Source organism: Ooceraea biroi, chromosome 2 (assembly GCF_003672135.1).
Source record: "Ooceraea biroi isolate clonal line C1 chromosome 2, Obir_v5.4, whole genome shotgun sequence".
Lineage (NCBI taxonomy): Eukaryota > Metazoa > Arthropoda > Insecta > Hymenoptera > Formicidae > Ooceraea > Ooceraea biroi.
Genome location: NC_039507.1, coordinates 14,883,185 through 14,897,421, shown reverse-complemented (window position 1 = coordinate 14,897,421; position 14,237 = coordinate 14,883,185). Strand labels below are relative to the sequence as shown.

Below are 14,237 nucleotides of genomic sequence, written 5' to 3'. Positions count from 1 at the left end.
TGTACGACGAGATAGCTCTTGCACTGGAATCCCTTGCCGCACGTGGAGCAACTGTAGTCGAACTGACCGGTGTGCGTAGCCGCGTGTTGCGCGAGACCGATTTTACTGCGGAACGCCTTGCCGCACATGGTGCACTGAAACGGTTTCTCGCCTGTATGCTTGCGCATGTGCTCCTGCAGCTTGTAGTTTGTCCTGTACTGTTTGCCGCACTCCGTGCACTCTTTCGCGGTCCATTTGCGCTTCACCGTCGATTGCTTCTTCTGCTCGCCCGGATTGTCATTGCTCTCTTGCGACGGTACTGCTGCCGCCACGTCTAATTGTGCGTCCTTCTTCTCCTTATTATCGACTACGTTGTTCTTATATACATCGCATTGTTCCTTATGTAAACTTAACACCTCGACACTAGTAAAATACAAACCACAGGGACAGCAACAGAAATGCTGCTCGAAGTGCGCGGCTAAATTCGTCGTCTCCAGGGCTGCCTCGTTGCAGAACGGGCACACGTACCAATGCGAACCGGTCTCGTCTATGGTGGGATTGCTCAGCGTAGATTCCAGCAACGCGCGCTTCGTTCTCTTCGTGTATTTGACCATTATCTCACAAGGTACACCGTTTATCTGACTTGTAGACGGCAAAGCGTTTACCGAATCGACATGCTCGCCAGTTCCATTTTCGTTCATGCAAGATTCTTCCAGTTTATTCTTTGTTTCATCCTGCGAGGTTGTAAAGTTGTCCCCCGATACCTGAATCACAAAGTTAAGGTAAAAATGCAATTACGAGTATCTCAGATATTCAATATATATTTTTTTCAATTTATATTTCAATATAAATTTTTATCGTTTTTTATTTACACTTTTGCTTTTAATGTATTTTAAGTTGGTTTCTTTTTTAATGATAAATTGTCTTGCTGCTTACAATAATGTACTTACATTATTTTCAAGAACATGCTGCGGCTCCTCTGTGGTTAATCTATCTTGCAATCTATGGTACTCCTGCTTTATTGGTCCTGTTTCATATTTTACATTTTCACAGTAATGTACTATCTGTTCCTGGCTCTGATCCGTGGCACTGATTGAAGTAACATAATTTATCCCTAACTGACTCAAAGGGCCACTCAAGTTTCCTACTACAGTCATGTCACCATCTAAGTGCATTGCAATTTGATGGTTCGAAACCTGTAAAACAAAATTCATAATTTACAATCCAACACTGAAATTTCCAACAACCAAGTACAATTTAGAGTACTTTTGATTATATAAACTGGCAAGGATAAACTCAGACACACAAATATCATCACATTCGCTGTATTTCATGCTATAAAAGATTTCATTTTCCAATTGAATAAGAATGTCATATGCACAAATGAGCAAATTGATTATTCAAGTATGAACAAGATATGTATAATTAGTATTGGGTTGTAACAAAAGTTGTTTAATTTTTTTAACGAAAGAAAGATGACAAGTTCTGGAAAAATGGAATCGTGCAACTATCATAAAGATGACAAATATTAGTAGAGCAAGATGGCACATATGTAGTTGGATAAATATGCATATAAAATTTTGTCTTGGAATTTCACTAAAATAACACGAACTTTTGTTACAATACAATTTTCCATTCATAAGAAAAATATAGACATTTTCAATTACTTCTCTCATATGTTGATCCACCATTCTCACGGTATCACCGTCTAGACAGTCGATACCCGTGACTTGGATGTCTGCATCTTGTTGGCCTATTTCTTCCTGGGAGACTACTTGCTCGCCACCGGCTAGGTCCATTTCGTCCATTACTTGCATCGTATGTATAGTGGATTCTGCTGCCTCGTGAACTACAGTTGTGTGACTTTGTACATCCTCACCGTTCATCTGTATGTTGTTCAGGTTTTCTCTGAATTGTGCCCATATTATTTACGCTTGCCAAGTCATGTTCAGATATATGCACGACATCTTCCTTGCCAATCTCCTTCAGCATTTCCATAAACATTCCTTCTGTATGTAGACATTTCTCACGAAAATCAAACAACTGATCCAGTTTGAACGCGCACTCTTCACAGACCACCTTAGGCAGCTGATCTGTCAACGACACCTGAAAATTGCAAAATTATAGTACCAAACATTTGACGAATTTGGTTCAATCACCTCAGAAAGCAAATGAGATATTAGTAAATTGGTTTGAACTACATCAGGTAAGAACATAAAAATCCAATCAGATTAAACTAAATAAAAATCAATCAAACTTCAAGCACAAATTTTAGAATACATTTGCACATCATCTGTTTTCAGCCACACATAAATCCAAATTTACGATAAGTATTCGCTCAATGTTGGAGCATCTTTATCATAATGAATCCCAAGTTTAACGAGAGAAAAGGAGCATATGGCTTCCTAGACAAAGACAAACGATCATTAAACGGTAATGATCGCTTATTCGTGTCAATGCGGACATCAAGGCATTAAAAAGATCAGAGCAGAGGTCACAATTACTCCACCGACACCGCCGACGCGACTGATCGCGGTAACCGCTTCGCTGGAATCGTGTCTTACCTGAACCGGTAAGCAGGCTGCTATCTTCTTGTCGATGTTGCGCATCTGATCGCCGGCCTCGAAGATCGGCAGGCCCATCAGGATGCCCGTCTTAGCTGCGCACAGGCGGCACAAGTAATCGAACTCCTCGACGACGGCCATGACGGCAGAACCGCGAGAGGTGTCGCCTTATCTACTGGGTTATAGCGCGACTCCCGCCGCAGGCCGACGCGACGCGAGGACCTCTCAGAGAACGCGGCGCTTTCGATCCGACGCTCCTGCAACGCGCATTCCGTCTCGTGAAGTCTGCGGAGTTCTAGAGCTGCTCGTGGATGGCGCGGCGGCGCATCTCCCTCCAAGATTATTTGTCAAGGCTGTTCGTGACACACCATCGAGGACTCGTCGCGTCCGTCGCGATCGGTCACGGAGCGCCCGCAGGAACGGCGGGGAGGAGGACCGCTTGGCGTTGCACCATGGACCAAAGAGTCGCACCTTGGTGGCACTTCCGAGTTCCGACCATAGACGTATATAGAGTCCCTATAATAAGAGTCTTGCCATAAGGCGATGTGGGCAAAATCCTGCGAGAGAGAGAGGGATACATTTAGCATCTCTCTCTCTTTAACCTAACCTCTTCTGACGTGCTCACGCCATGCTCACAGTCCGCCACCTGTGAGTACGCTGTAACGTGCTCGAGAATATGTACATTGTAAAAAATTGGTGGATGTGCAGCACCATTTTGTAATAATTCAGCAGCCAAAGGATACAGCATGAAGATATTTCCTAAAGATCCCATACATCGAGCGTTATGGATAAAAAATGTTCCAAGTGATAATTGGACATGGACAAAGAATTCTCGTCTTTGTGAGGTTAGCAATCATTTATTTTAGTATAATAAAATAATAATTACAATGTTAATTAAGATTAATCTAATAATAAATTGTGTAAACGTTCAATGTTTTCTTACAATTATCATAATTATATATAATTAAAGTGTATAATAAAACTATATTATCATATAGGTTCATTTTGCCCAAGAAATGTGGGATGCCAAATCGCAAACATAAGTTAAAACAAGATGCAATACCAACAATTTTTGTTTTTTTTTTAAAAAAAAGCAAGTACCAACAAAAGACATGGAAGAGAATGATGACAGTACTACAAGTAATGTACATACAATAACCAGCAGCACACAAAGCAGTAAATGTACAAATAAAGAAGCAAGTGATAACGAAGTAGCAACTGAAAATGAAGAAGTTAATATTGATGAAGTTATTTTTGTGATACATGCAGTATTTATGTGATACAATGTGTGATATATAAAATATATGTATTTTTTTTTTTACAATACATAAAGTATTTTAATTAATGTTTTGTGTTTATTTTCCTTTGTATTTTTTTTTATTTTGTTAATTATATACAACTACTCAATAAAGATTAAGTGCAAGGAATTGCTTATAATAATATATTATTTTGATGTTTTATATACAATGATCATAATATTTAGTTCTTCTAAAACATTATTTTTAAGTTATTTTATTTAGTTTTTATTTGTGTTGCTGAAATATAATGTTTATATTAATGATGAGGTTTGTATGATTCAAATATGAGCGGGAATTGCCCCGATCTGAAGGACAATCAAAACTGGATATCGGATGGCAAGACTCTTATTATAGAGACTCTAGACGTACATAATAGACTGCGCGCTCTTACGGGCGAGCTGAAGACGACAGAGAGAAATGGAAGTAGCGCTGCGGTGGTGCTCTCTCTCTCTCACTCATAATCGAGAGTGGGGGGAAAGTGCTTGGAGGAGACAGAGGAGAGATGGCTGCGTTCGCAATAGGAAAGGCGTGAAAGGGAGGCTTGCGGAGTAAAGTCCTAAATCAAAGAAGCGCAATCGCGCATTACGCTCTCCATATAACAAATAAAATACAACTATTATGAAATAAGAAATATGTAAGATTGAAGAATGTAAATATAAGGCACAATGTAAAATATACTTTTCTTTATTCTCCTGACTATAATTACGCTACAAAATAGTTATGGTGATACATAATATGTTTGTAATCAAGATGATTATATAATTAACGAGACTGTAAAATACGAAATACATTTTTTCAATCGAATAACGCAATGCATCAAAGCAAATAAGATTGATTTCTCGATAAGAGCCAATATAATCATGCTCAAATGTGGTTATACTAGCCAATTCAGACAATGTTTCCTCAGACATTTCTTCATTATTGTTAACTGTATGTTTTAATAATTGTGTATTATCTTGCACCGTACAGTTTGCTTGTGTTGGAACAATGGAATTAACGTGAGTTACAACTTTCTTGTAATTCTGTGTAAATTGACGACAGCTTGACAACTACTGCGACAGTGTGGACATTTGATGGCATTGGCCATTGACATAGGAACATATGGACGGAGCCTATGCTACGAACTTAGGCAAGGGGGGTTCTGAGATTTGCGGTAAGGAGAGGCTGCTGGCAAATCGGGCGAGTTCGGTTGTTCTCGACATCGCCCGAATGATACTTGATAAAGTTTTGTAAAGTTATGATACTGAAATTACATGTACGATGAGTTATTGTGTTGTGTCGGAATGTAGCAATCGCATTAATGCAAAAAGGAAAAATTGGCAACAACTTATGAAAGAAAATGATCCGAAAATTTCTTTTCATCTGTAAGTAAAATACATACAATTGTAGGTTATACACAATGCCGGTAAAACGTTTCAGATATTGTTATGTGTTTATTATTATATTCATATGAATAATTGTTCGATAACAGTTTTTCATTTATAGTTGTTATTATAATTCATATATTTAATAATAATATATACGATTTGACTATATATATATATATATATATATATATATATTTATTAAATATATGAATTAATAAAAACTATAAATGAAAAACTGTTATTGAACAATTGTTCATATAATATATAATAATAAACAAGCCAAAATTCTTTCTTAACACAATAATAATAAATTTAAATAATAATAAACACATAACAATATCTGAAACGTTTTACCGGCATTGTGTATAACCTACAATTGTATGTATTTTACTTACAGATGAAAAGAAATTTTCGGATCATTTTTTTCATAAGTTGTTGCCAATTTTTCCTTTTTGCATTAATGCGATTGCTACATTCCGACACAACACAATAACTCATCGTACATATATATATATATATATATATATATATATATCACTGGCGAAACCGAACATACCCGAACAGCCGAAGTTACACGAAGTGCCAGTGCTCTCCCTTACCGCTAATCTCAGCTTCCCCTCGTAAAAGGCTCCGTCCATATATTCCTATGTCAATGGCATTGGCCATCCCCACCACGACGTACATTAAACATAGGGATCCTCAAGTGAGGGATGGGACACCGAGCGGCAGGATGCGGATTGGTCGTCCGCCATTAATGGGATATTTCCGCTTTGAATATATTCAAATATGTCAATTTATGTTTTTGCAAGGTTAGAATTATCATTATATTAAGAGTTGATTGAGTAGTGTGTATTAAGTGTTTTACATTAAGTGTATTATTTTAAAAATAATACACCGACTTAGGACTTAGGACTTTACCGATAAATGTTTTACTTGAGTTATTATAAAAAATACCACGTGTTATAGACATTTTATCTAATACTACAATGCAGTCATCGGTATCCTTTTCAAAGTGAGATATTTTTATTCTTAGAAAATCAAAAACTTCGTCAATAAGCCCTGATTCAAATTTTAAATATTCTTGTTAATGTACGGACTGAAGGCAATGGGTATCCTTGATTTAATATGGCGCGTAATGTCATCACTTCCGCTATCCCATTAATGGCGGCTTTGTCCCATCCCTCACTTGAGGATCCCTAATTAAACAGAGATAGCACCACCGCAGCTATTGCTCTCTCTTACTAATCATGTCTTCAGCCTTTCTCATGGGATGGCGCAGTCTATTATATAAGTCTATGGCGCATACGCGTGCCCATTGTTTGTGTGATACATAAAGATTACTCGATGCACAAAAAAAAGAAAATACAGGATGTCCGACAAATAACTTCTATCCCGAAAAGTGGAGGTAGATTGCGTCCAACTGAAGAGAAAAGTCGTGTATCATTTTCCAAAATTCGCAATAATAATCGAATTATTAACCAATTAATATTAACATATGAGAGCGCGAGAAGCGATAGGCCGGACTCAGTAGGCAGTATCATATATCACGCGTCGCTCGCCGCTCGCTACGTGACAATTTTTTGTAGCCGCGTTACTCCGCTCTTGCTATCGGACGCGTCCATCGTTGCTAGGAGATCTAAGAAGTAATACCTACTGTCCGACCTATCGCTTCTCGCGCTCCTATATGTTAATATTAATCGGTTAATAACTCGATTATTATTGCGAATTTTGGAAAATGATACACGACTTTTCTTTTCAGTTGAACGCATCTACTCCACCTTTCGGGATAGAAGTTACTTGTTGGACACCCTGTATATGTATAATATTCTATAATTATATCTTACTTTACTGTCACGATGACATTCTGACAAAGATGATTTTCTTATGCGAGATACTGGCAGAGACAAAAGAATGCATAAATGTATAAAAATATTGTAGAAAGAGAGATGCTAATCGTGATTCTGCATTATATTTAAGCAGCTGGCGAACGTCAGTGACGATAGACTTACTTCTATCAAGCGACGCGGTAGCGTCGCGACGCCAAGTACATAAAAATAAAAAATAAAGCTCCGAACAATGAGAATCACTGCATAAACATCGAGCGTTACCAAGTTCAGTGCATAGACGTCGAGTGCTACCGTATAGCTTATCTGGAATTTATATCATTTGACAGGTCACATAGACTTATGATTAAAATATTTCAGGAACTAAAGCCGTTATCAAAAATCTACCGGCACTTTTATTATATAATATGGGTGCAAGCTTTTGATTGCGACCAATTTGATCAAGATTGATGCAGTCAGTCTTGAGATATTGTAATCGTATATTATAATTGTGACGTTTCATTTTCCTTTTCCATGCAATTCAGGTTCAGACTCGCGTACATATGTCGCACATACACATGCAAAGCGATTTTGTCCGTCAAGCTGCCGTTCACACATGCATGATGTAATTTATTATAAATTAAAACTGATTTTAATACTTTTGGGTAATGTTTTATTTTGAGATAAATATATAAATCGCAAAAACTATAAAAAATTTAAATTTACTTGTTTAAATGAAATCATCGTGATAGCGTCGCAATGATAGGTAAATAATTTTCTAATTTTGAACGATATATTATGACAATTTAATTTGAGTACAAATCAATCAACAAACGTTTCGGTCTATTCGTTAGACCATCTTCAATGTATATCAGTAAACTATAAGCGAAATCAAAAATCCATATTAATAGTTACAACGGTCATTTGCAAAAATGTATTGATATTCCATATCGCAATCCAAAATCCATGTTAGTTAGAACAGTCCTTTGCAAATGTTTATTCATAGACCCAGTTAAAAAATCTTTCCCAGTTAAAGAACTTTTTCATTTCTGAGTTTACGGTATTTTCAATAGCAGAGAAACTCTAGGCAATATAAAAAATAATGTTATCAACAACTCAGAACTGCTCGGAAAGAATTGCATAAACGTCGAGCGCTACCGTATAGCTTATCCTGAATTTCATGCCAAATTCATGTCAAACAAACTTTTGATTAAAATTCTCAGGAACTAAAGCTTTATTTAAAAATCTAACGGCACTTTAATAATATAATATGGATGCAAGCTTTCGATTACGACCAATTCGAATAAGATTGGTGCAGTCTATCCTGAGATATTGTAACTGAATGTTAGAATTGTGACGTTTCGTTTTCCTCCTTTTCCGAAATCAGGTTCAGACTCACATACGTATGCTCGCACATACACATGCAAAGCGATTTTGTCACTCAAGGTGCGTTCACAGATGCACGATTTAATTTATTATGAATTAAAACTGATTTTAATACATGGAAAATATGTTATTTTACGATTAAGATATAAATCGCAAAAACTATTATATAAAAAATTAAAAATTACTTGTTTTAAATAAAATATCATCGTGATGGCGTCGCAATGATAAGGAAATAATTCTTCTAATTTTGAAATATAAATTATGACAATTTAAGATATAAGTTGGAACATTTTATACTCATAGAATGAAACCGAGAAAAAAAGAGAGAGGGAGAGAGAGAAAATTTTAAATTGTCACAATTTATATTTGACAATTAGAAGTATTAAAAAGATTTGCACGATTAAATAAATCTTTATTATCCAATATTTTTATGTTTGATGAGATCTCACAACAGAAATAAAATGACATATTATTATTGTGGCAATACAAAAATACATAAAGACATTTATAATTAATGAAATGTAAAAAGTTTTTACAAAAAGTAATGAAATCCCTCTAAAAAACCTTACAAAGGTAAAAAAATACGCCAAGTACATAAAAAAGCAAAACTAAATATGATGAAATCCATAGTTAACTAGCCAAGTACCTAGAAGCAATTCAGTTTGAGGATTTGTAATTTGAAATAATACTTGGCGTATTTTTTTACCTTTGTAAGGTTTTTTAGAGGGATTTCATTACTTTTTGTAAAAAACTTTTTACATTTCATTAATTATAAATGTCTTTATGTATTTTTGTATTGCCACAATAATAATATGTCATTTTATTTCTGTTGTGAGATCTCATCAAACATAAAAATATTGGATAATAAAGATTTATTTAATCGTGCAAATCTTTTTAATACTTCTAATTGTCAAATATAAATTGTGACAATTTAAAATTTTCTCTCTCTCCCTCTCTCTTTTTTTCTCGGTTTCATTCTATGAGTATAAAATGTTCCAACTTATATCTTAAATTGTCATAATTTATATTTCAAAATTAGAAGAATTATTTCCTTATCATTGCGACGCCATCACGATGATATTTTATTTAAAACAAGTAATTTTTAATTTTTTATATAATAGTTTTTGCGATTTATATCTTAATCGTAAAATAACATATTTTCCATGTATTAAAATCAGTTTTAATTCATAATAAATTAAATCGTGCATCTGTGAACGCACCTTGAGTGACAAAATCGCTTTGCATGTGTATGTGCGAGCATACGTATGTGAGTCTGAACCTGATTTCGGAAAAGGAGGAAAACGAAACGTCACAATTCTAACATTCAGTTACAATATCTCAGGATAGACTGCACCAATCTTATTCGAATTGGTCGTAATCGAAAGCTTGCATCCATATTATATTATTAAAGTGCCGTTAGATTTTTAAATAAAGCTTTAGTTCCTGAGAATTTTAATCAAAAGTTTGTTTGACATGAATTTGGCATGAAATTCAGGATAAGCTATACGGTAGCGCTCGACGTTTATGCAATTCTTTCCGAGCAGTTCTGAGTTGTTGATAACATTATTTTTTATATTGCCTAGAGTTCTCTGCTATTGAAAATACCGTAAACTCAGAAATGAAAAAGTTCTTTAACTGGGAAAGATTTTTTAACTGGGTCTATGAATAAACATTTGCAAAGGACTGTTCTAACTAACATGGATTTTGGATTGCGATATGGAATATCAATACATTTTTGCAAATGACCGTTGTAACTATTAATATGGATTTTTGATTTCGCTTATAGTTTACTGATATACATTGAAGATGGTCTAACGAATAGACCGAAACGTTTGTTGATTGATTTGTACTCAAATTAAATTGTCATAATATATCGTTCAAAATTAGAAAATTATTTACCTATCATTGCGACGCTATCACGATGATTTCATTTAAACAAGTAAATTTAAATTTTTTATAGTTTTTGCGATTTATATATTTATCTCAAAATAAAACATTACCCAAAAGTATTAAAATCAGTTTTAATTTATAATAAATTACATCATGCATGTGTGAACGGCAGCTTGACGGACAAAATCGCTTTGCATGTGTATGTGCGACATATGTACGCGAGTCTGAACCTGAATTGCATGGAAAAGGAAAATGAAACGTCACAATTATAATATACGATTACAATATCTCAAGACTGACTGCATCAATCTTGATCAAATTGGTCGCAATCAAAAGCTTGCACCCATATTATATAATAAAAGTGCCGGTAGATTTTTGATAACGGCTTTAGTTCCTGAAATATTTTAATCATAAGTCTATGTGACCTGTCAAATGATATAAATTCCAGATGATAAATCCAGATAAGCTATACGGTAGCACTCGACGTCTATGCACTGAACTTGGTAACGCTCGATGTTTATGCAGTGATTCTCATTGTTCGGAGCTTTATTTTTTATTTTATGTACTTGGCGTCGCGACGCTACCGCGTCGCTTGATAGAAGTAAGTCTATCGTCACTGACGTTCGCCAGCTGCTTAAATATAATGCAGAATCACGATTAGCATCTCTCTTTCTACAATATTTTTATACATTTATGCATTCTTTTGTCTCTGCCAGTATCTCGCATAAGAAAATCATCTTTGTCAGAATGTCATCGTGACAGTAAAGTAAGATATAATTATAGAATATTATACATATACAGGGTGTCCAACAAGTAACTTCTATCCCGAAAGGTGGAGGTAGATTGCGTTCAACTGAAAAGAAAGTCGTGTATCATTTTCCAAAATTCGCAATAATAATCGAGTTATTAACCGATTAATATTAACTATAGGAGCGCGAGAAGCGATAGGTCGGACAGTAGGTATTACTTCTTAGATCTCCTAGCAACGATGGACGCGTCCGATAGCAAGAGGCGGAGTAACGCGGCTACAAAAAATTGTCACGTAGCGAGCGGCGAGCGACGCGTGATATATGATACTGCCTACTGAGTCCGGCCTATCGCTTCTCGCGCTCTCATATGTTAATATTAATTGGTTAATAATTCGATTATTATTGCGAATTTTGGAAAATGATACACGACTTTTCTCTTCAGTTGGACGCAATCTACCTCCACTTTTCGGGATAGAAGTTATTTGTCGGACATCCTGTATTTTCTTTTTTTTGTGCATCGAGTAATCTTTATGTATCACACAAACAATGGCACGCGTATGCGCCATAGACTTATATAATAGACTGCGCCATCCCATGAGAAAGGCTGAAGACATGATTAGTAAGAGAGAGCAATAGCTGCGGTGGTGCTATCTCTGTTTAATTAGGGATCCTCAAGTGAGGGATGGGACAAAGCCGCCATTAATGGGATAGCGGAAGTGATGACATTACGCGCCATATTAAATCAAGGATACCCATTGCCTTCAGTCCGTACATTAACAAGAATATTTAAAATTTGAATCAGGGCTTATTGACGAAGTTTTTGATTTTCTAAGAATAAAAATATCTCACTTTGAAAAGGATACGATGACTGCATTGTAGTATTAGATAAAATGTCTATAACACGTGGTATTTTTTATAATAACTCAAGTAAAACATTTATCGGTAAAGTCCTAAGTCCTAAGTCGGTGTATTATTTTTAAAATAATACACTTAATGTAAAACACTTAATACACACTACTCAATCACTCTTAATATAATGATAATTCTAACCTTGCAAAAACATAAATTGACATATTTGAATATATTCAAAGCGGAAATATCCCATTAATGCGGACGACCAATCCGCATCCTGCCGCTCGGTGTCCCATCCTCACTTGAGGATCCCTATGTTTAATGTACGTCGTGGTGGGGATGGCCAATGCCATTGACATAGGAATATATGGACGGAGCCTTTTACGAGGGGAAGCTGAGATTAGCGGTAAGGGGAGAGCACTGGCACTTCGTGTAACTTCGGCTGTTCGGGTATGTTCGGTTTCGCCAGTGATATATATATATATATATATATATATATATATATGTACGATGAGTTATTGTGTTGTGTCGGAATGTAGCAATCGCATTAATGCAAAAAGGAAAAATTGGCAACAACTTATGAAAGAAAATGATCCGAAAATTTCTTTTCATCTGTAAGTAAAATACATACAATTGTAGGTTATACACAATGCCGGTAAAACGTTTCAGATATTGTTATGTGTTTATTATTATTTAAATTTATTATTATTGTGTTAAGAAAGAATTTTGGCTTGTTTATTATTATATTTATATGAACAATTGTTCAATAACAGTTTTTCATTTATAGTTTTATTAATTCATATATTTAATAAATATATATATATATATATATATATATATAGTCAAATCGTATATATTATTATTAAATATATTAATTATAATAACAACTATAAATGAAAAACTGTTATCGAACAATTATTCATATGAATATAATAATAAACACATAACAATATCTGAAACGTTTTACCGGCATTGTGTATAACCTACAATTGTATGTATTTACTTACAGATGAAAAGAAATTTTCGGATCATTTTCTTTCATAAGTTGTTGCCAATTTTTCCTTTTTGCATTAATGCGATTGCTACATTCCGACACAACACAATAACTCATCGTACATGTAATTTCAGTATCATAACTTTACAAAACTTTATCAAGTATCATTCGGGCGATGTCGAGAACAACCGAACTCGCCCGATTTGCCAGCAGCCTCTCCTTACCGCAAATCTCAGAACCCCCCTTGCCTAAGTTCGTAGCATAGGCTCCGTCCATATGTTCCTATGTCAATGGCCAATGCCATCAAATGTCCACACTGTCGCAGTAGTTGTCAAGCTGTCGTCAATTTACACAGAATTACAAGAAAGTTGTAACTCACGTTAATTCCATTGTTCAACACAAGCAAACTGTACGGTGCAAGATAATACACAATTATTAAAACATACAGTTAACAATAATGAAGAAATGTCTGAGGAAACATTGTCTGAATTGGCTAGTATAACCACATTTGAGCATGATTATATTGGCTCTTATCGAGAAATCAATCTTATTTGCTTTGATGCATTGCGTTATTCGATTGAAAAAATGTATTTCGTATTTTACAGTCTCGTTAATTATATAATCATCTTGATTACAAACATATTATGTATCACTCATAACTATTTTGTAGCGTAATTATAGTCAGGAGAATAAAGAAAAGTATATTTTACATTTGTGCCTTATATTTACATTCTTCAATCTTACATATTTCTTATTTCATAATAGTTGTATTTTATTTGTTATATGGAGAGCGTAATGCGCGATTGCGCTTCTTTGATTTAGGACTTTACTCCGCAAGCCTCCCCTTTCACGCCTTTCCTATTGCCGAACGCAGCCATTCTCTCCTCTGTCTCCTCCAAGCACTTTCCCCCCACTCTCGATTATGAGTGAGAGAGAGAGAGCACCACCGCAGCGCTACTTCCATTTCTCTCTGTCGTCTTCAGCTCGCCCGTAAGAGCGCGCAGTCTATTATGTACGTCTAGAGTCTCTATAATAAGAGTCTTGCCATCCGATATCCAGTTTTGATTGGTCCTTCAGATCGGGGCAATTCCCGCTCATATTTGAATCATACAAACCTCATCATTAATATAAACATTATATTTCAGCAACACAAATAAAAACTAAATAAAATAACTTAAAAATAATGTTTTAGAAGAACTAAATATTATGATCATTGTATATAAAACATCAAAATAATATATTATTATAAGCAATTCCTTGCACTTAATCTTTATTGAGTAGTTGTATATAATTAACAAAATAAAAAAAAATACAAAGGAAAATAAACACAAAACA

The 14,237-nt window shown here is 35.0% G+C and overlaps 1 long non-coding RNA gene and 1 pseudogene across 1 annotated transcript; one reads left to right on the top strand and one right to left on the bottom strand.

Moving 5' to 3' along the window:
- Positions 1-3,164, bottom strand: part of LOC113561491 — a 3,482-nt pseudogene extending 318 nt beyond the window's left edge.
- A 31-nt stretch (positions 3,165-3,195) lies between these two features.
- On the top strand, positions 3,196-3,974 carry LOC113563631. The gene is made up of 2 exons (XR_003407550.1): positions 3,196-3,388; positions 3,542-3,974. It is a non-coding gene; the product is annotated as an uncharacterized LOC113563631 (long non-coding RNA).
- The last annotated feature ends 10,263 nt before the right edge of the window (positions 3,975-14,237 follow it).